The sequence below is a fragment of the Galleria mellonella genome, unplaced genomic scaffold (genome assembly GCF_026898425.1).
Source record: "Galleria mellonella isolate WM207_F2 unplaced genomic scaffold, CSIRO_AGI_GalMel_v1 utg117, whole genome shotgun sequence".
Taxonomy (NCBI): domain Eukaryota; kingdom Metazoa; phylum Arthropoda; class Insecta; order Lepidoptera; family Pyralidae; genus Galleria; species Galleria mellonella.
In genome coordinates, this window is record NW_026441980.1 from 9,390,985 (window position 1) to 9,412,459 (window position 21,475).

Consider the following 21,475-nt stretch of genomic DNA (forward strand, 5'->3'; position numbering starts at 1 on the left):
TTATTACCAATACCGAATTAGTATAATAGGGAACGCCGTTTTTGAACTTACGCAGCTATTTAATTTGTTCATTAGCATTCGGGTATTGAGAGGTCAGTAGTACAAATTTCGACGATTATACATATTAACTGAATTTTTTTTGTGAAAAAGATATTATAATTATTTTAAAATGAACTATCTGTACAATATTGTAATTTAATTGGTTTTATATATTAAATATTAAGTAGTTCATGTTAAGTCCTAACAACCTTATTAATATGAGTATTTTATATTTAACGCGAAAGTTTAAAAATATATAGCTAATAAGAGTAGTTAAGACAGGTAGTGTGAATCTTAATTTTACAATCTCGTTTTAACATAGCCAAATCTAAAGCCAGGACTAAAAATATAAAATTAATTGTAATGTTAGACAAAATAATACATTTTTATTAATTTACTTTCAGATTGTTGAAATTATTTAATTTTTAATCGGGTTATTAATTGTAATTAATTTATTTTATTGGAACCAAATTACTAATTTTAATGTTTTAGGAGAATAACATATTAAAATCAAAAAATTTTTGAATATTAGTAAAAAAATAATAGTCTTGTACTAATCATGAGTTATTAAGAGGACAGGAATTATAAATGTAAATATGTAAGTAGACTTTTTAACATAAAGAGAGTACCTGTATGAAAAAATCTTTCTAAACTGAAGTTACATTGGAGCATTGGCTAGGCATTACTAGGAAAATTTACAGTGGTACAAATTAATCTTTTTTTGCAGAAAAGTGGCGCGCACTAGTTCTCGTGGCCACCGTGTGCGACGCGTGGCGCTTGCGTCGTTCGCAAGCGCATTGCTACTAGGAAAGTTGCTTATGACGTCTGAAAGTGTCACGTTGAACCATGGTGAACCGCGACCAGTGTCTTCCACGATGGCTGGCCTACTCACGAAATTGTCATTCTATCAATCCGTCACCATAACTTTATCTTCGTCATCTGACAGCTACATTCGTAGCTCTTAAAAATACTAGTTGTCTTACCGTTGCTCGATATTAACAATCATTTTCGCTGTGATAGATTGTTTGTTGAATCGAGTGACAGAATATAAAATAATTCTTCTAGTTCATATTTGATTTCTGATAGTAACCTTCTCAAAGAACTGTGACTTTTTGATATTTAAGTATTATATAATATATACGACGTGATCGTACCATAAAATATTTATCGAATAAAATAAATGTATTTTTTTTAAATAAAGCGGTGTAATTCATATCTTTAATACATATCAGAATTTTATAAGTTTTGATTTATTTAAATAAGAATAAGTCATTAATAGTTATAATTTATTATGTAATTATTTTTCGTCTGCGTTATTTAATTCTTCAGTTTTTTTAAGAATAAAAAATATTTAATAATATTTATATTTAATAAAAAATCAAATCAAATTATTGGCACAAAGAAGAAAAAAAAATTTATTATGATGTTTTTGTTTTTTTTTTTTTTTTTTTTAATCTTTTGATATCTTTTTTATCTTTTTTCACATTGCTTTTGTGTCTTTTGTTTGTGTGCTGTAAGTTATGTTATCTCTATCTATTTATATTTAATTAAGAGATAGTTATATATTTGTTATCTCAATTATATTTAATTTAGTTATATATTTGCAATGGAAGTAGTAAGTAAATAGATAGATTTTCAAATTGATTCCATATAAATTTAAGATAAGATTTGTTTAAGGATTTTGCGGTAACATCTAAAACTCTTAAACTTTTAATATGCGTTAATAATAATAATACATATTGTTATTTTGCAATTTACGAACATTATTTTGATTGTATTTGAAATATTTATATACATTTTTGAAAGAAGAAATATGCTGTGGAATTACTGGGTACGGAGGCGTAATTTTCTAGTTCTCAGGAATGGCAACGCATTACAAGTACTATAGGAATAATTAATTAATAACATTATATTCCGTATTATCCACGGTGAAGTTCATATATATAGATGATTGCCGCTTTTCATTAGGCAGGCCCTCAGTTGGATTACTGTTCAAAGTTGTATAAAATAATTAAGAATGGCTAATATCCAGGAGTCAATAAAAGGAGAATTCCATCAAATATTGATATGGTGTCATCAGCATAATATGTCATAAGCATATCTTAAAAGATATCCAGTTGATAATTTTATGGTATAAAATACACTGCATAATAGCCTATGGTATAATAATTTATAATGTTTTTTTATTTTATTACTGGCGGTGGTAAAAACATAAGTTCAAAAAAATATTGAGTTCGGTTTTTATTTCTGTAATCTAATCTCGTGTAATTAAAGCGATTGAGAGAATATACTTTTAAAGTCAAGTTTATATTTATTAATTGAATTATGTTTTGTTTACTTCAAAATAACTATAATAAACAAAAAATAAGTAAAATAAGTAAAGCTTATTTCCATCCTGCATCCATTCGGGCGAATGGACGCAGGCGCAAGCGTGACGCGAATCGTCGACCTCTCGCGTTTTGTAATGTTCGGTGTTTGTCGGTGGCGAAATAGAGGTCATTGACAAGGCCTAGCGCTTAGCTTTTATCAAAACATTTTATGGACTGCGGGTTTTTAACTATCTATATATATTAGTCTGAGTATAAATTTTATACCGGACGTAGATAGGTAAATATTGACGAAAATAAAAAAAAAAACGAATAACAAAAAATATGCTCTTTAGAGTTTTTGCAGTTCCTTCACATTCTTTATTTATACTATTATTATTGGTTATTTAATACTTAATATCCGTTTTTATTTTTCTATTACGGTTTTTATTAATTTCATAAAAAGGACAATGAGGTATGGAAACAGAAATTTGATACGAAATGATTGAACGGGTGAAGATTATCCCTTTCCTGATTGAAAATTGTTCTTTTGTCGATGAGTGAACAATCATTCGTTGTATGCTAGTCGTGATATACAAGTTAGCAAAATAGGGGGCACATGAACAAGAGAGGGGGAAGGTGGGAGGAGTGGTGGTACAAACATAACATCGCAACCAACGAAACGAAAATTTGTGAGGTCAATGTACGCGAATGGCCGCGCGACCAAACGTCAGGTTGATTCACTTTTCATCTACGCTTCTTACTCCGTATCGAGTATTATAACCTTTTTATTTTTAGCAACAAAATGAAAACTCACTTTTCAATAATTATCGTAAAAGACTGAACTCAATTGGTTTTCGAATTATGTCACGAAATATTATTGATTTATGGATTTCGCAAATACTCATACTTTGTACTCATGAATAAGAGATCCTATGGTATTTGTAAAACTCTCATTCCAATAGCTTCCAATTTCTAATTGTGTTTGGTAATTTAATTGTACAATAGGTATATATAAATACATCAACACTAGAAATAAGTTATTGTTAGACATTCAGAATTGGAGATATCATTGCAAGTGCTTGAAAATAATACGAATATTTAAATATAAAATTTCGAGTTTTAATTAGTCTCCTAAATTATTGCTTAATTATCAATCAATAATATTTATGGATTTCTGAGATAATTTACAACTTAATACATTAATTCATAAGTTAATTATCAATAAAATTAAATGAAAATGAAAATATACTTAATTTTATTGTGCTAATGGAGCGGTGTATCAAATGCTTCAATTGCTGTTTATATATAAGAGTCTTTTTGATTTAAAAAAATTGTTTTGATTTAAAATTTTGTATAATTATATTATAGATTATATAACACATTAATATGAGTCCTATTAACATTGAACGTAATTTAGAAGAATTCTTTGATATTCAGACAGATGCGCAAATATAATATAGATAGCCAAATGGTTAAAAACCTCTATAATATTTTTGAATAATATATTTATTGTATTGAGAATTTTGTAGAAAATTTGCTATGCAATCTTAAATATAAAATTAAAATAAATAAATATTAGAATAACGTTTTAATTTCAACATAATAAAAAAAAAACTATGGTAGTAAAAACCGCAAAGCTCTACTATTTGGATACTCTATTAAGCGTACATTGTTTTAAAAAGAAATACACAAAACATTGGCCGCACCATTAATGGATTTATTCGCACGAGGTTGTTATTTGTTGACCAATGTCCACGTCCATATTATTAGAATTTATGATTTTTGCCAGTAAATGATATACAAAATATCTCATAGAACAGTATCTAGTATTCAATAAGTGAGATATCGTTTTATAGATGGCCGGGTTTTGTATATGTATATATCTACACACCATATCTAAAATTTGAAATTCGAAATGTATATTTTGTAATGTTTGTGCAGAGAGCATGAGTTTTTACTTTTATCGAGCATGCGAGTGAGGTCGTTGAACCTACGTTCTTTGCGTTTGGCGGGAATCACCAGTTTGCGGCTGTTCATACTGTCACTACACGTGACAGACGATAGTAACTGTCGTCATTCGTCGTTCAAATCTATTGGCAACTCTGGTATGGTTGCCAATAGGTTTTTTATGCAACATAGAATGGCAAATTAGCTGAAGTTCCCCCTTATGGAAAGTGGTATAGTAACCACTTTTCATAATTTTCTATGCACATGAACAGCTCTGTGACATCACAAAGTAAACTTGGAGTGCTCATGTTATCCTTCATACCTTGAAAACTAATGTGTTATGCGTCATATCCTGTAATCTCAATATCATATCCCACACTTCTCACTGTAATACAGGTATGCCAGCACAGCTGCTTCACAGCAGAAATACGAGTGAGACAATAGTACTCAAGCAGATGATTTTTGTACAAAGTCTCCCTCTGGTGATGAGATTTTTTTATATACTTGTATATACCTATTTTCGCGAACTACCGAATGCTAAACCTTTTCAACAGAGATTTCTTTGATTATCATCATATCAGCCATTAACTGTTGAACATAGGCCTTCGTCTATTGAGGGGGTTTTCTAGTAGTTGCCATGCTTGACATTAAGGTTAGCAGCCGCAGTTAGGTTTTTGGTGATGTTTTAAGAAAGACGATGCTTGCCATCCCTCAACCATTAAGTTCTCTTAGTTCTTCTCGCCTTTCGTTTTTTCGTTGGCCTCTTACGTTACCCACGGGAACAAAGTCATGGCTTATTCTATGCCAGAATCACACGGCATTTTGGTCTTTGGTTGATCTCAATATTAATCGATACGGGGGGTAGAACGCTTTACTGCTTTCTAATTTCTTACCTATGATTCATATGATACCGATCCATTGCCACAATATTACAAATCATTTCTGATAAGCTCATCATCGCATATTAATCAGATAGCTTCGTATGGAGTTTTATTTACATTTTGTTTCTCTAGTATTAATGGGTATTGAGGCTCGTCCTGAAAATTAGCACTGTGGTACCCCTGACACTACAGCAAAATACTGTGTACGGACCTCATTTTGAAAATATTGCGAGGCACGCCCACACACTCGTTTTTAATGAAACTATAATATGCATTTTAATTTTTTTTTGTATTTTCTTTATATTTTTTGTATAGTTTCTTTAGTATAAATTTTAATTATTTTTTTATCTTCTGTGTAGGTGTTGTTATATTATTTGTAAAATAAAATTTCTTTCTTTCTTCCTAGCGTACTGTACTTTAGCCCCTTAATTGATATTTACGAAATTCGGGGAATAAAAACGAATAATCATATATATTTTTGCTTCCTCACTACATGGAAAGATGTTCATACAATAATATTGCCAAAAACAGTAGCTTTGTGTTTCAAAAATAGGGTGGGATATGGCGTGAATTTATGAATTACTTTAAAGAGGAATAACACCTGAGTCCTCAGGAATGGCAACGCATGTGGGTATCATGGGCGAAACAGTATACTTTGTCATGTCCACGGTACTGCTCATATCTATAGGCGACGGTTACCACTTTCCATCAGGTGGACCGTCAGCTTGTTTGACATTCTAAGTTGTATAAAAAAATTATTACCTCATAACTTCATCAGTTTTAAACCGATTTAGAAATTTCTTTTCTTTTTATATAAAACGATATACTTAAAAAGTCAGCAGTTTAGTTTTTAGATCAAAACATCTAATTTTATTACAATTAAAGTTGTTTTTTTTTTGTTGAACACAATCTTTAATTGTTATATAACATATTTTGTTTTGCCCCCTATCAAAATCATGACAATAAACAAGTTATAAAAATGTTCACATCTAAACACTATAAATAACTTAATACTTTGTATTACGGCATACAATTAATAGTATTTTATTTAAAAAGGTTCTGCTCACTTCTAACTGTACTACTATCATGCTTTTAATAAAAATAAAACTTGGCGTAAACAAAGTAATTATGAAAATAAAATCACATAGGTACTGTAATGTTAAACAAAGCGTGAGATTTGAATTAGATTTAACAAAAAGAGTTGAGAACACTAGTAAAAAGTTGTTTAATTTGCAAATAGCTCTGTTATAAAATTGTAATATTCAGAATGGAACAAATCTCTTTTATCTATAAAAAATAAAGATAGGTTTATTAGTGTGTACGAGTATGTTTGTAATGGATAAACTCAAAACTACTCAACTGAATTTTTTTTTACGTTATTTTTAGCTATAATATTTTCAAAAATTCTATCTGCCCGTGCGAAGCTGGGCTAGATCGCTAGTTTTTATATAAAAAAACGATATTCCGTTTATAGCAATTTCTTGCTTTTAAAGTTACAATGATTGTGGTTTACGAAAGCCTAGACAATGAACTTCTTTTTTATCAATTCTAAGGGCGCAGGTGAGCAGAGACTCATCATGAGGTTAGTCAAGCGATGGTTAAAAAGGTTTTTTCAGGGTCGGCAATGTGCGCGTAATACCTCTGGTGTTGCAGGGGTTCATAGGCTACGCTAACCCCTTATCAGGTGGACCGTATGCTTGTTTGCCACCTCAGTGGTATAAAAAAATAAACATTAAGAAACCTTAATCACCAAGACACAGTAAGATTTAAAAAAGTTCATTTCCTAAACATGGCTTATCTACAACATGTCTACATGGAGTACATTTAGTGTTTTATAAATATTTTTCTTTTCCTTTCGTGTTTTTTCTCAAAAATGTTCATTATCGGTAATCTGGATGCTCAATAAGCAGAAAATTTATGTCCACAATACGTATTTAATAGCTAGATTGGATTTTATGTATGAGAAAGACATTAATAAAAATGCATTATTCAGATTTTAGTAAAGATTTAGATTAAGCACTTATGAAAAATTTAAAATTTCTTATTTAGAAATTCTTTCAAAAATTCGGATTTTTTAAACAAAAAAATTTTAGTTAACGATAATTTCCAAACAATTAATAAGATTAAATAATAAATTATGCTGATAATATCTGTATGGTGTGTTTTGTAGCTAATTAAACTGAAAGTTAATACTTTCTTTATTGTCCTATTCGCAAGTCAAGCGCATATCTTAGGTCTCGGAGCACGTTGATGTCGTTTGTATGAAACATATGTAATACTTCTGTTTTATTTTAGTTCATTAGAGGGGTTTTTGTCATTACTTATCAAACTTATGTTTTGTATTGTAAGACATAATTATGTATTATGTGGGATATTTTCGAACATAGATCAGGATTCTTGATATATTTTTGATAATATTCTCTTTACTTCCTTTATATGTTTATTTCATATTTGTTCGTTCGGGTGTATACAGATTCTATATTATTAGTAATTGCTTACATTTTTACATTTCAATGCCGGAACGAATAAGTTTTTATTTAAATTCTCTTTAAAAAGCATTTTTAATTCAGCCTTCTTATTGATTAAGTCTCTAATTATCTCATATATTTTCTGAAAAACTACTAATAATGAACATCATCTATATATTACGCATAATATATATTATTTAGAAAAAAAAGATTCTATTTTGAGATTTTTCTAATTATCTTGCTTATTGCAGATCAAGCGCATACTATAGGTCTTCGAGCACGTTGATGTCATTTGTATAAGACCAGTAGATGCGTTTTATCTTTTCCCTTTAGTTAGGTACATAGGTAAGTAGGTAGAATACAGATCTCAGTGATTATCATATATTTACTGATAATATATTGCAACAATATTGATCTGTATACAAAGTACGTATTTTATATAGAATATTTATATTTTTTTGACGTATAAAACAGGGATAAACTGCTTTTAATTACATTTTATTATATTCAGTATAAGAAAGAAATAATAAAACATGGAGGAATAATAATGCAGTTTCCCTTTTCCACTGAATATTAATATATTCTTATAAGTTACGTTTTATATAGGAAGAAAGAAGGATTAACTCAATTTATTATCTTGATTGACTAGCAAGTAGATCAATCAAGATAATAAACCTTTGTAATTTTTTATCACTTTTATTACTATGTTAATATGGTGCGTATAGTAATAGTAGTGTGGCAGATTGCATTTTTTTTACATATGTTTGTTTATAACTAGAGGGCGATGGCGTGAAACAACATACTGCTACGGTGAACATAAAAAGTGTTATTTCCGCATTGCGCCGCGCGTTGCTCGCACTGCGACCACCGCACGCGGCCGCGTTGGATGCAGCCTGCAATGTTTCCGCGCCCGCGCGACACACGATTGCCAGGGGTCATCAACTATATACCTTTGATTTTTTTTTATATATTACTTGAAACAGCTGGATTTTTAGAATATCGTAGTATAAACAAAATGTATGCAATTTTCTAAAGGGATTTTTAATGTTATTTGGATAATAATGTTATACGGACATTATGAATATGCACGATATAACCTTATTATTAATAAATAATTAAATCGGATTTACAAGTATTATATATGGTACATATATGTATATATATTTAATGGATTAACCAATCGCCACTAAATTTAGTAGACATAATATTTGGTACTATAAAAGATATAGACTTTTTTATATTGATCATTCAACATATATTCATCACAAGGTGGAGGATATTGCGAGTAAATACTAGTGCATAAATAACACAATTGCATAAATTTTGTTTCCTTAATATATATGTATATATATTGTGATGTGTGATCATAAACTATTGCCATACTGTACTTTATAATAAATTACAAAAGCGTCCAATAGTAAATAATCTGACGTGAATTATATCACATTCTTCTGATGATGGTTCATCCCACAAATATTTTTCCAAACTCGAATTATTTTTATTCATATCCCGCTGTTATTATTTGATTCGATCTCCATATTTGTTAACTTGGTCTTTTTAACTATACTATATAAAAAGATTTTTGTATTTATAGCCTCACAGAAAAGGAGTGGCGGCATGTTGTATTCTTACTTTTTCCATACGTAAGGTTTAATATACCTTAACAACACCATAAATATATTGTTCTGTGATAAACGTCATTTTTAACTATTATAATTAGGTCTATTTAAATTGTTTTCAGACGTTAAGACATATTAGCGGTTTCCATATATAATTTTATTTTTTTATAAGAATTCATTAAAATGATAACTTATGGCTGTAGCCACAGGTTGAGCACAACTGTCGCCATTGGCGGCTAGCGGTTCGCAAGGTTCAGGTTCACTCGAGTTCATTGCCATAGTTTTGTAACCCTTCTTGTGTAACTCGCTCTCGTCGGCCCTTCTCGTTCGCCTCTCACTTGGACTCATTATTGCACATACAGATGGATTAGTTAGTCTTCATTCAACGTCATCTGAGGTAAGGCATAGTGAGATTTATTGATCGAACACAAGGGTTGCCAAACTGGCGAATTATTTTTACTTTAAATAATAGCACAGTTAAGTAACGCTATTTCGTAGCGTTGTGTATTATAGTAAGTGCGGTGTATAGACACCAGAGGGAGACTTTGTACAAAAGTCGATTGCTTTGGTTACCTCTGTCCCATTCGTGTTTCAACCGCGGAGCAGCTGTGTTTGCATGGCTGTGTTTCGGTTTGAAGGGATATGGCGTGAATTTACTGGGTACAGAGGAATAACACCTGAGTCCTCAGGAATGGCAACGCATGGGGGGTATCATGGGCGAAATAGTATACTCTGTTATGTCCATGGTACTGCTCATGTCTATAGGCGATCGTTATCACTTTCCATCAGGTGGGCCGTCAGCTTGTTTGCCATTTTAAATTGTATAAAAAAAAGATAAAATTATATTTTATAAATTATGTCGTCAATGGAAAAATACAAAATGTCTGCATAGAATTGTTACAAATTTACGCTATAGCACCATTGCCATGTCATTATATGAATATGGCAATTACAGCACTTTCTGCTTTTTCATTAATAACATTGGTTTGTCAACATGTTCATAGATCTTTTAAAGATAAGGATTTCAGTTTAATTATATTACTTTTAGGCATCCATAGTCTGAGTTAACCCTACACCTTTAGGTGTGTCGTATGCTTCATATTAATCTTTTTAATACCCGTAAAAAAGATTATTTCTGAGCTCATATCTGTATATGAAACTCTGTCATCATTAATGCGTTTGTAATCATTAATGTGATTTAGGATGAAAGGCATTCGAAATAATTGAAACATCATATAATAGAGACAAATGCATTACCAACATTTACTGTATAATTTTTTAAATACAATTTTTAGTCTATTATTTTGGCTGTTTGTGATTTGATGTATGGTCTTAAGCTTCTCATATTATTATTTAAATAAGAGGCTTGATTATTTATTACCTAAATAAGAGACTGCATGAAGTACTCCAGCTATACTAACGGTAGATGGTTAAGATAATCTCATCATTTGTATATGCATTAATGGAAAGGTTGTCGGATAAAAAGAAGGGTGAAGGACAAACCTGGTTCACGTAGTCCCCGAGTAGGTCTTTTGTACGCGTTCTTGTTTTATCTTCAAATTATCCAACACTTTTGTTGATTCGCTTAAGTGTCACTGTATGTTGCGCGGAGATCGATGCTAATTCGTAACTGGCAGAGATTTATTTGTGATCTTAGCGGAATTTTATTATAAATTGTTATAATTGTTTATTTAGTTACATAAAGATTTGGAGTTGTCAATAAAAAGTATTATTATTATTTTTACATTACTTCACATAATATAAACAGTAAAAAATTTTTAGTATAATAGAAATGTTTATTTGCATACTGTAAATTTTGTTACTACTAATACTATTTGATATCGTAACTTAGATAATATACGTTTTTATAGAGCTAAGCAGTTTCTACCAAATGTAGATATAGAAAACTGATAATCATACTCAATATTTTTTTTTTCGTAAATACGTTAATACTTAGACTAGTACGAACGGAAATATTTTTAAATTTGTAATCATATTTTTTCTATTTCAATAATTTTTTTTGTATAATGGACATTATTATATGTATATAACTTAATAAAATAAGGATGACAAATTAATTTGATAAATGTTTTTAAAAAATAAGCAAATATTTTATTGATGTTATTAAGTTTTTCATTTCGTGTGGTTCCGGCATAGAATAGGCCATCTCTTCCTTTCCCATGAATATCATAAAAGACGACTAAGGGAGGACGAGGGATGGGCAGCAGCGTTCCTCTTAAAACATCTCCAAAGCCTAACTGCGGTTGCAGTCCGCCTACCAAGCATAGCAAACACTGATAAAACCTTCCAAGGGGCAGGCTTATGTTCAGCAGTCGACAGTTAAGGGCTTATATGACGATGATGATATGATGATGTATAAGTTTTTACTATTGCGTAATAATAACTTAAAAGAAAGGAGACAGTAAATTTTTCAATTTTAGAGTCTCATTAGGTAAATAGTTAACTGTTGTTTAGAGTACTATAAATGATCATAAAGTTAAACTTACTAATAAGGAAATATTAAGACATGTTCATTATACCAGGAAGTTGCTGCAGGAAATAAATAATCTCAATTGCCAGCTTGATTAGTGGGATTATAGTGTCTAATACTGATTATTTCGTGTTTATTAATATTGGATCCTAGTAGAGTTCAATTTTCGAGTTATTTCATATTTAGAATTTAATATAAATACTGAGAATATTAATGCATGGTAGATGTAGGTAACCTATAATGATTAACCTATATTAAGCTATTAAATTAACCTATTAATTTTTCTGAATATAATTACGTATATTTAATTATAAAGATCCATAGTAAGTAAATATGTACTTTAAATTTATCATGTTATAGTATATTTTATTTTTTCAAGCAAACATATTATTATTTGTTTTATATTACAGTTGTCAATAAACTGTTCAATTCTCTCTAAATCTGAAGTACTGAACGTAATACCATATACATTTACAAATACATACATGGCGCAATGTAAATGCGGAATGTTTAATTGAGCAGTCGGTGGCGTAGGCTGTGTGTTCCGCGTCTAGCGGCCGTCGACCTCCAGTCTTTGGAGAGTATCGAACCGCAGGGATTACGTCACCGAACCGCGCAAGCCTCGCCGCGCCGCTCGAGCGCCCAGCTACGTTGCGCGATGCTAGTCTTCAGAACAACGCCGGGGTCCGTCGCCCGCGCTTATATCGAGACCATGCTGCGCAGTATTGTCTAGATCTGCGTAGAATTTTATATTGAAAAATTTCATAATCTATAATATTACTATTACTTAATAACATAATATTACTTAATATTGAAAGATATTTAGGTATTAAGTAAAGAAACTAAACCTAGATAGGTACTTATATGTAGTATTTAGGAAGGTGTCCCTTACTACTTATAATTTTGCAGACATAAATACATAGCAATACAGTATGTTATGTGATGTCCGTCTCCAATTAAAAAAGGCAGAAGTATGTAACAGAATGTCAAATGCTTCGATTGAAACAGATTTTATTCGTTATTTAATATATTTTCCAAAGATTACAAAAAAGTTATCTTATTATTCACTTCTTTTTATGTTGTCATTTATATTTTTTAAGTATAAATATAAAATACAGAAATAAGTAGACTATGATATTATATGAGAGTTATTTTCTTACGTGTGTGTAATTAGTAACTTCAGGTGTTGAAACAAAAACAGAAAAATAATTTTGGGGCATAAAGTTGATAATATCAATTTTATTGGATACGCAGTTACACTCACTCTGCGCTTGTCGATAAAGTAAACACCATCCGCAGTCGATACAGCAGTCATCGACCTGCTCTCAGCTCGCAAGGCCACTCGCTTACACAACTTACCACAAAATTTTATCTACTTAAGTCTTTTGTGGGTATTTTTTCTATCCCGCCATATTCGGACTTTAAATGCTTATTGTGCAATTAGAGAAAACTTGCGCCATAGATTACAACTATGCAGATTGCTTTCAAATGTACGAGTAACGGTTACGTATCTGAAGTCAACAGCTCCATTATGACTAATTTTCAAGAGTAGCCTTTGTTTTGAGGAAGCATAATGGCAAACAAGTACAGTGTTCTCAATAGAATGAACTCTTGCGATCGGGCGTATAAGCGAGTGTCGGTCGGTACTCGGCGCTCGCCAGCTAACAAAAGTACTTTCGGGCGAGTGAGCGAGTAACGGTACATCGCGGAGAAATGCTCTACGAAATCGAAACACGCCGTCCCGTTAGCCGGCCCTCGCCCTAAGAGCCTGCCGGGATAATCTTGGTAAATCACAGCCGCCCGCCTCCGTTACTCGCGTGATTGCGCTCTTAACTTGGTAATTTCCGTCATGTTATTCTACTAGAAATAATACCTATGTTGAGTTTAGTATAGTTTGAACAAAAACATAGATAGTGAAGTTTGTGCAGTAAATACATTTGTTTTTAAGCAAACTATGTGGTATTAATATCGTACTTACGTTATTTTCAGTAATATTGCAACATCTAATTAGCTATTACTTTTGGTTTCTTGCATTATTATTTGTATTATTCCATATTGATTGACTGAGATTGAAGTTAAAGTGTTTTTATTTGATAAATAATACTTAGTATTTGAAAAAGGAGCGTGCTTATTTTTTTAAGTATTAAAATTAAGTTTAATGATAATAAACGAATTCCATTCCATTTCTTACAGTTTGTAAGATTAAGTAATGACAAACATATATATATATATATATATAATGTATACATATATATATATATATATATATATATATATGTATATGCATATATATATATATATATATATATATATATATATATATATATATATATATATATATATATATACAGATCTGTGTTTTATACTATTCTGATAAGTATGCAAAATATCTATGCACAAACATTGTTTTATTGCTATAACCATTGGGCCATTGAGTATCCATAAACACGTTACGTTGAATATCCGTGAAGATGTTACATTGAGTGTTTGTGTTGGCATTATGTTGAGTGTCCGTAAACACGTTACGTTGTGTCCGTGACATGTTACGTTAAATGTTCATGAAACGTAAATACCTTAAAGGCATTGAGTGTCCGTAGATGCATTCTGTTGAGTTATCGTGAACATGTTAAGTGTCCGTAAACGTATTAAATAATTATTGCTGGAATAAAAGTGATGATTATTTAATGTTTTAATTTTTTCATTATTAGAATATATAAATGTACTATAAATCGTCAATAACAAATCGGATAGACTTTCAATTATATTTGGGGATAGAAATCCGTCTTATCGAAATAAAAACAAAATTGTTGATAGTAAATTTTAAATCAGATAATTAAATGGTACAATATTTTTTTACAATACGATGAGTGTTATTTGTAACTATTTGAGTACCTACATGTAATACAAGAAAGCTATTTTATTAAAGTTTTTACATGACAATAACTTATTCATTTTTTTTATACCACTGAGGTGGCAAACAAGCATATGGCCCACCTGATGGTAAGCGGTTACCGTAGCCTATGAACGCCTGCAATACCAGAGGTATTACGCGCGCGTTACCGACCCTGAAGAAACCTCTTTACTCCCCTTTTGAAGAACATGCTGTAGTCTCTTGGGAAAACCTCGGTAGGGAGCTCATTCCATAACCTGAGTGTTCGTGGGAGAAAGCATCTCTGAAACCGCGTCGTACGCGACCATTTAGGCTGTAAAGTATGAGGGTGAACTCCCTGTCATGTTATTAAATCAATCAAATATGTGCAGAATATTAAATGTAGGTTACTATTACGAGTATTTCTGTAAATACCTTAATAATGAAAATTGGTTTGCTACAATATACGATATGTATTTAACGAGCATTATCACTACGTTTTTTCTAATGTAAAATAGTATTAGATGCAAATTGCAAAGCTATATACAAAAGTGTTTTAAGGTATGAGCGTTTTGAAAGAAGCCATCTTTGTTTATAGGTGTTATAAGAAACTGACAGTACACGCAGTAGATATGAAAGAAAGGAAATAATTATTTTAATTTAGTATTACGTGGTTGGGTGTCTTGACAAATGTTTTAGTAAGATGTTCACTAAAATGTCCAAAAAAGCGTGGTAGATGGCATTATTAAGCTCTCTAATATTTTTATATCATCATATCAGCCGTTAACTATTCACTGCCGAATTAAGGCCTTTCCCATAATGGGGATTTTGCCAGTAGTCGCCACATTTGCCAGGCGAGTTGACAACCGCAGTTAGGCTTTGGTGATATGATTGGATCTTTAATATATGATTGAACGTAATGATGGCCGTCATATTCGTGAACAGGATTTATTCTGTTACTTTTATTCTAATTGTATGGTAACATCTCAAATTTTATTATTTGGTATCAATTGGTGACTTGTATTCATATAAATTCTTACTTGTAATAATTTAAAGACGTTTGAAAAATGCTTTTAAAAATATTTAAGCATTAGTTTGGAAAAAAAATATTTCTTTTTAACTAACATGTTTATTTACATTTGAAAGAGTAGTTTTTAACTGTAAGAGAAACTTTCCATGAACCATCAAATAGTTTACTAAATATTTTTCCATGTTTTCTTCATAACAAAAATTATTCAGTATAGTTCTTAAAAAGTTGAATGTTTTGTGGTATCCAAGTAATGATACAATTTCTGTCATCTGTGTCGCCATCTAGTGCCGTAGTTTAATAACACCATGGCAATTTATAGTTGAAGCAACGTATTCCCACCTTAAGGTGTATGCTTTTACTGTACATTTTTGATCTGCTTTATAACTACTTAATCTGAGTGTAATTATCACAGATGTCGATGTAGTTAATTTAAAAATAAATTCACATAATGGATACCGTTTAAAAAGTTTAAATATGTATTATATTAATTTTATATGAAAGTATTTTTTCTTTAAAAAATTTAATTAAATATTAAATTTGAGAACATGAGCACCTATAATTAATTATTTATTTTATAAGATATACCTACTAAAAATGTTGAGAATTAATATTTTATTACATAATTATTACCATATTTACATGATAATTATACAACAGTTCATCCATTGTATAATTATTATGTGCACATGTAAATACCTTTTACTTTATAACTAATAGCAAGATTATAGAAATATTTGGAGATAAAAAATGAAATAGCTAGCTAATTTATCACTGATTTTGAACTGATTCCAAGTAAAATATGATATTGACATATCACCATATAGACAAATAATTCATGTAAGAGTTGACTTATTTTTTCATTGACATTGTAACATAATAATTATGGTGTAGGTTGAAAAAATAATAAGTAAACCATTAGAAGACTTTTTAGAATAAGTATATTTTGATATTTAATAAATTTCACTATGCGTCCATTGGGTTTGGAGTAGTTGCATGTTATCTGTTTTTTATCATAATATAATTTAACTACCGTTTAACCAAGGGAAAATAATACTAAAAAGACGTTATAATTATACTTTTTATTCTTATATTAATTTAATATGTTTATAGTGCCATTAATACTATCAATATTCATATTCATTTTACCAATTCAATATATATGGATATATGAGAGAGTATCAATCGATCATGTGTTGCATATTACATAAGGGATGTAACTGGCACATAAAAACACGTACTGCTTTTTACCATTTTTATGTTCTTTATTTAAAAAATAAGCGAATTGATTGGCTGCGCATATCCGTAGGCAACCCTCGTTCTAGCGCGCAGCGTCCCTCAGAGGGTCGACCAATAGGATTTTGTATAAACTGTAAGGGTGCTCGCCCTATTCATGAAAATGTCTAAATCATTTTGTTGATATTGATGACAAATTCGTAAGCCAACAATTTAAATAATTTACAAAAAATATTATTAAAATTGAAATACGTACATACGTATCTTGTATATATTATTTTTTTTAAAATAGAATGAACTTAAAAAAATCTATATTATACCTATTATGGTTTACTAAAAAAATTGTAAATCATACATGTGTATACTTTTACCGAATTATTTATTAAGTAATTAATTAAAATTAAATAACAATTATAAATTAAATAATTACTATTTACATAATATAACTATTTAAATTTAATGAAAATCCTCATTTTGAAATTTGTTTAATTTTAAGGTAAAATTTGGAGACCCCTAATATATGAGTAATAATAAACACAGAGATAATTCCCCTTATTCACAAAAGTTTCAAACCTCTCATAAACCTATTTTAGCTATTGAACTGATTTATCTCTTTCTTTGGTGCTAAATTTCTAATTTGAAAGAAAGTGACAAAACGGAATAATTGTTAAAAACATTTGTTGAGGGTTTTAGTTTTTACGAATAAGGGAGCGTATATCTCTACGTTATACCATTGTTAAAATATTCAATGCAAAATGACGATACATATAATTTTTAATGTATTACATAGATTATTATTTCTTCTTTTTGAGAAAGAGTTCTATTAGTGAAATTAAAACAACATACGATTACGATACGATATAATTTCTTCATTTCAATCGAAAATGCCAAAAAAGAAATTATAACTTTCTATAGGAACTCGATTGCTGTGTGCGTCGTATTTGTATGAGACCATTTTATTTTTTGAAATAACGAAAACATCTAATATCTAGTATTACTCGTATAAGATATTGTCATTATTTCAAAAATACATATAACACTAACAGGGAAATAGATAACCTCCACGAAAATGTGTTAAATGAATTTTTCGATTATGATTGCTCAATTTGCAGATCTCAAAATATTTGTTACTTTTGATGAGGTTAATTCAACTTGTATCTTTATTCCACCGAAATACATATATTGTGTTATATTGTAACAAGTGTTACTTCATTATGTACTGATTGGTATAGTTTACTAAAAGTTACTAGTATTTATTTTTTACTTTGTAACAACAAACTACAGTCAACTTGGCTGTGGTTTGTTGTTACAACAGTAAATCGAAATGATCAATGTAAATGACAGATATACCAATATAAATTATATTAATAGTTGTATTTTTATTGTATTACCTTTATCAATAAATATTTTTTATTGAATTCTATTATAGTTTCAATATAAACTATACCTTTACAAAAAAGGAATACAATCAGAACACAGTCTATTCTACTGACCACAGCCGGAGTAACTTATTCTGCGTTCGGGGTCGACGTACGTAGTAATACTTTTGTTACAGGATTTCACTTACCACAGTGGAATTTCGATAATCGGAAATTCATTAAGTAGAAATTTTCTATTTTTTTTTTTATTAGGTATACACAACAGGTAACAATTAATAACATTAAAACATTTATAGAAAAACAATAGTATGAACTAGATTGAGACACAGATAGGTGTACCACACAGCAGGGTTAAAGAAGTTGGTAAACAATGTTAAATTTTAAATTATATATAGAAATTATATGAATGTAGTAAATAACAATAAACAAGCAAATGCAAATAACAAAAATATATAAAAATATCGACATGTGAAAGGGATTTGACGGGTGTTTGTAAAATGTTTTTGAGGGCATTAATTAATTTTAACACGCGATTTAAAATTTGAGGAAGTTTAGCGGATATTTCAATGAAAGATCGACACATACGGATGAGTGGGATATTCTTATAAACGCAAAGTGCAAACGTTTTAGAACTTCGTATTACAGTTCTCATATTTAAGGTCAAAACAGAAAGTAAAGAAACCGAGTGAAGATGCTAATGAACAATTTACTGCAAAATAAGTAAGTCGATCTATTCTTAAATCTTCAATAAGTCTTAAAAATGATAATATCCTCCCCTTCTAAACTCGAAGTTCATAAAATATAACTTGCAATTATATTGCTAGTAAGCATGGCTGATTGGCAAAATCTTAGTAGGTATTAAAAAGCATACGTACTTGTAGTTCAAAAGCAACAAGTTAATTAATGTGAACCCATAGGATTTTTAATAACATTCTTATAAGAAAACCAGTTTTTTTTTTTTTTTATACAACTTAGAATGGCAAACAAGCTGACAGCCCACCTGATGGAAAGTGGTAACCGTCGTCATATAGACATGAGCAGTACCGTGGATATAACAGAGTATACTGTTTCGCCCATGATACCCCCCATGCGTTGCCATTCCTGAGGACTCATGTTATTCCTCTGTACCCTGTAAATTCACGCCATATCCCACCCTTCAAACCGAAACACAACCATGCAAACAAAGAAAGTTAACCCGGCAAATATTGTTTTGCCTCTGACCTTCATTTACCATATTTATAATTTTTATCGGGATAAAACCATTTTCTAAATTGGAGCAAACAATACACATTTAAAAAAAATACAATTGGTTAAGTGGTTTTATTCACACGAAATGTTGAACGACCATTATGGCACGGAATTTTTATATACATATTAAAACAAAATTATTAAATAAGATATAATTTACACAAAACCAAAACATAATCCCTAATATTTGTCCATCAAATACTACAGTTTTGAGATGCTAATAAACAAATTCGTTGAGTACTCTGATATTTTTTCTAAAGTTTAATTTTTGTATTATATGTTATTCAACATGAGAGCGCTTATTTTACCCGTACAAATGGCAATGGGTCCAATGATTGAAATGCATTGTGTGATGGGCAAAAAGTTGTCAATTTTCCCCCTCAGTCAAACCGCCCCCACAATGCGTTCTCAACTGTTGAAATCCCTTGTTGCGCATGCGCGAAATGTTTCACTCACATAGCGTGTTTTGATGACACACCAGATTTGATATGTATTTATTTAGTAACTGTTTATAATAAATATAAAACGAAAACTCATGCATAAAAACTTATGTTTATTATTTCATTGTTAAACTTTTACGATAATTTTTGGTGATTAAAATAGGTAAATTGTTAATATTTCAACATTTCATAAATTTATGTTATATTTCATAAATTTGATATCATTATTATCGTTGTATTATTAATAACTTTTTTAATATACACAAATAATTATCGACAAATATCTTGCATAACTAATAATAAAACAAATCAGATAAATTGTGCTTGAATCTATCTACGAATTTGTTTTTTAGCCTAGATATTGAAATAGTTTTTATAAATAATAAATACAATATTCAATATTCAAGTACACTTAGTTAAGTTTACTTATACTTATAAGCATTTACGATTAATATTTTTTTATGAATCTATCGCCCATTTCAGAATTCAATTTCAACTAGGAAGAACGGGCAAACAAAAGTTGAGTTTATAAAAAAAATGTGGATCCAATGAATATTACAAATATCATATACATATAAAATCTACAATCTATTGCAGTATACTTGAACAGACCATTCCCTACAAGAAGCAGTCGTTCACGAGTATGACGAATGAGCTAGCCATCGTTGTATTCAACTATATTGTAGGGAGATCAATGACCTGGTCTACCACGTCACCTCTAGTTTAGACATGATATCGAGTATTAATACAATTAAATAAAGGCTTTTTTACCGCTTAATACTATCATTACAAAATATAAAACTGAGTTTGTTTACTTCTTTGTTATCTCTTGGCAATTTATGATTACTATTATTATTGTTGATACTATAGAAAAAAAATTAACGTAATCAATATAATTAAACGCACTTCATGAAATAAGTCTAAATAAAAAGATAAGTCAGACAGGCATATCTAATTTGGAAATGAGTAATTTAGTAAAAAGACTGTATTTGTGTTAAATTACGGAATTTTTATGTACTTACCACTCATCTAATTTAATAAAACAGTTAATTTTGCAGTCAGTTCGTCTGTTTAATTGAATTGTCAGATCCATAGGTACATGTTCTTTATGTATGGAATGTATCCCCATAAAAAGTGATTAAAATACTGTAAATCAACAGTTGAATCCGACAAATTGCCAATTTTGAAATTTATAGCTTATTATCATTAATTTGAGGGGTGACACGTGGGCTAGAATCCAATGAATGCTTCTATTAATGCCGTTTTTTATCGCAATTCCCTTTGTAGGTTTTTTTTTATTGTTCAATGGTTTCCACATTTTTTACAGGCGGTCAACGAGGGGTCAGTTATTTGGATTTGCTCTCGCTATTGATTGACAGGGAACGGTCATTCGCAATTGTTATCTGTATGCGCGACTAATAGGAAAGCGGTTATCATACTTTTTAATCTGAATAATGCAAAAAAGTTTCGTTATTTATTTTATCTTTAACATTATTTATGCTGCAATATGGATTGCTTTTAT